Source organism: Tenebrio molitor, chromosome 4 (genome assembly GCF_963966145.1).
Source record: "Tenebrio molitor chromosome 4, icTenMoli1.1, whole genome shotgun sequence".
In the NCBI taxonomy this organism is placed as follows: Eukaryota; Metazoa; Arthropoda; class Insecta; order Coleoptera; family Tenebrionidae; genus Tenebrio; species Tenebrio molitor.
In genome coordinates, this window is record NC_091049.1 from 8977141 (window position 1) to 8980417 (window position 3277).

The 3277-nt window shown below is 32.5% G+C and overlaps 1 long non-coding RNA gene across 1 annotated transcript; it reads left to right on the forward strand.

Annotated features, from left to right (window-relative positions):
- The first annotated feature begins 444 nt into the window (after positions 1–444).
- Positions 445–1201, forward strand: LOC138129806 (uncharacterized). The gene is made up of 2 exons (XR_011159393.1): positions 445–950; positions 1043–1201. It is a non-coding gene; the product is annotated as an uncharacterized lncRNA (long non-coding RNA).
- The last annotated feature ends 2076 nt before the right edge of the window (positions 1202–3277 follow it).

A 3277-nucleotide genomic window follows, 5' to 3' on the forward strand; every position in this document is an offset into this window, starting at 1 on the left:
CTCTATCTCGGAAACTGCTGCATGCACAAAGTTCGCTTGGGCCTCAAACTGTAGCGAATTTAATCTAGTTTAAAAAAGATAACTTTAACTTTTTCTGTGAGATTCATATCTTAGGAGATATTGAGCAAAAACTGAAAATAGTGCAAAAATTTTGCTGTTCTTTGGCTACCGCACAGCGCGCACAAGTCTTTCGAAGTTGCAAATTTGGTGTTTTACTCTTGGCTGAGATCTAAACAACATATTAAAAAATCAGAACTACATGACCTTTTGCAAGGTCGGACCCTTTTTTATGTTTATATTGACTGGACTATAAATTTATATACCGGGTGATTCAGATTGGTATTCGCGCCCCTATATCTTTTTTATTTTAAGAAAAAAGTATAGCAAACCATACATATTTTGAAAGTACAATAGATGGCGTTGTCAAATCTTCTCTACTAAGGTAACTAGATCAACACACTACGTATAAAGGTACCGCCATCAGTGATTTTTTATGCCTGTCCTTGTCGCACAATCCACTCAAACTGGGGATAAAAAAAACACCATCTAAAAATGATTTGACGTAATTTGACAAAAACTAGTGTCATTATTCTGCTGCATATTTAATAATTCTAGTTCAAGATTCATCTAACTTATTATTTCGTTACAGTTTTCGTTTGTGTTTAAGTATTGTCATTTATTTCTTTGTTTTCGTTACATCTTTTAACTTGGTTCAGTTACTTGCGTTTATTTTAATACTTTAACATGGTCAGTAACAAGTGTTGTGTTAGCGGCTGTTCAAGTTCTAAAAAAAATGGATTTAAATTCTTTTATGTTTCAAACGGTAAGACACCCGTTACATATACTTATATACAGTAACAAGCAAAAACAGAGTACGGAGGGAACAGTGGCTAAAATAATTTAGACTGTCTGTGAGTTCGTACTCCAACCGTGAACTACAAATCTGCTCTGTAAGTATCTACATACATAATAAAGTAAAGATTTAGTTTTTCTTATGTTAGGTATGTGGCTATAGTATACTTAATATTATTTTAATTTGCAGAAACATTTAGTAAAGATGACTTCTTTTGGGCTGAAGATTTTCAGCGATTGAAACCTGAAAGATCCGCAAAATGTGACAGTAAAAATATGGGAATGAGAAGAGCAGTTCAAAATATATTTTGGTATTGTATTTTTAAACGATTAAAAATTTGGTAACTTGTTTGGATTTTATTAGTGGTGTTTTCGTAAATTTTAATTAAAAAGATATCTGCAACCAGTAAAACATTTCAGTTAAAAAAAATTGATTAATAATGGGCGACATAACCTAACATATTTTTGACATTGTAGTAATGCCATTATTTAATTTAAAAAATCCCCAAAACTATTGTCTTCCTTATTTCACTTGTGAAATTTGCATTTGATATCTTTATCTTACAATCCACTCTCGCGAGGAATGGAATGGCGGTACCTCTATACGTAGTGTGTTGATCTAGTACCTTATTCTCTACCAAAGCCAGTAGATACATATAAAGTACCGACACGGGTGACATTTAGTGACACTGACAGCACCAGTAGCGATGGGGCCGTCAACAGATGTCGCTATTTAAGCTATTTTTAAAATTTGCCTTTGATTTTCACGGAGCATTTTAATGTCTTTTTGTTGCAAAACGGAACCATGATTGAAAAAGATAGATTCACATATTAAAAAAATACATATGTTGGAATCGCATTCCACAGACCTCGCATTCCATCTCAGCACCTTTTTGTAAGATGTCCCTTCAAACTGATCAGGTGTAAAATGTTTCTAAAAATAGGCGAAATGTATTAAACTATGTATGTACGAAATTTAAAGATATGAATGCTTTTGTATGAAAATACTAACTTCGCAAAGTCGAACGTTTTCGGATAATTTTCTTCGTCCAATATTTAGAATCCAAGCCTTATATCGGCTTTTATTCGATATAGGCAAACGGTAAAAGCTTACTCCAGAAAAGCTTCGGCAATTAAGGGCACAACAAGACGGCATTATTGCTGAATAATTTTCAAATGGACTTTTTAAATTTCGATCGTAGCGCCGCGAGCGGAATTCTAATCGTTAGTGGTGCTGTCATCCGAAGCTGTCACCGTTCTGTGCTGTCACCCGTGTCGGTACTTTATATGTATCTACTGGCTTTGTTCTCTACGATGACATACGTCAAAGTTAAGACAGTCAACTTTTTTTTTTTAAATAGTACATTATACATTTCTTAGTCTATTCTTGTAAAGCTTTTTTTTCTACATTTGAATGTGTAAAAAAAGTTGACCCTTGCAATAGGAAAAAATCGAGAAAAAAAATAAAATATGATTTAATTTATTCGAAAGTGTTATTTCCTAAAAAGAGCTAGTTAGCCATGGAGACAATTGAATTTTGACATTAATCGCGTCAATTATTAACGTACCTACATTTAAATAAATAGCTATGTTATAACCTATATTTAAATAAATAACTATGATATAACATCTGACTTCGAAAGCTAACTTCTTCCTGACTATACCACTTTGAATGCATACACGATGAAAATATGGAGTTGAATTTTGATAGACATGATGAGTCTTGGGAATCGTATTCGAATTATTCGAATATTTGAATAGGTGACTATGTAAAATTCCAATAAGTGTAAATTCTAATATTCGAATAAAGTAAATTCAGGATGGATATGGTATTTCACTGTCAAATAATTTTATTTTTTGGCTATGTAATTCTTAAAATAGTGAGATGCAGGGAACCAACATAACGCGAATTTAGCATAATTCAGTATGGATTTGGTATTTCGTCCGAGTCTCAGTTTTCTTGCCGAGGCGCACCCGAGGCTTGAAAACAAACAAGGTCAAGTCATTTTATTTTTTGGCTACGTGGTTGTCTTGTAAATATTGACATGCAGGGAACCAACATAATGCGAATTTACATATGTTTGGTTTACTAGCTCTTTTTAGAAAATAACGCTTTCGAATAAATTAAATCATATTTTATTATTTTTCTTGATTTTTTTCTGGTGTAAGTGTCAACCTTTTTTACACATTCAAATGTAGAGAAAAAAGCTTTACAAGAATAGGCTAAGAAATGTATAGTGTACTATTTAAAAAAAAAAGTTAACGGTCTTAACTTTGACATATGTCATCGTAGAGAAGATTTGACAACATCATCTATTGTAGTTTCACAAGCGATTTACAAATATATATGGTTTGCTATACTTTTTTCTTAAAACAAAAAAGATGTAGGGCCGCGAATACCAAACTGAATCACCCGGTATAAAAG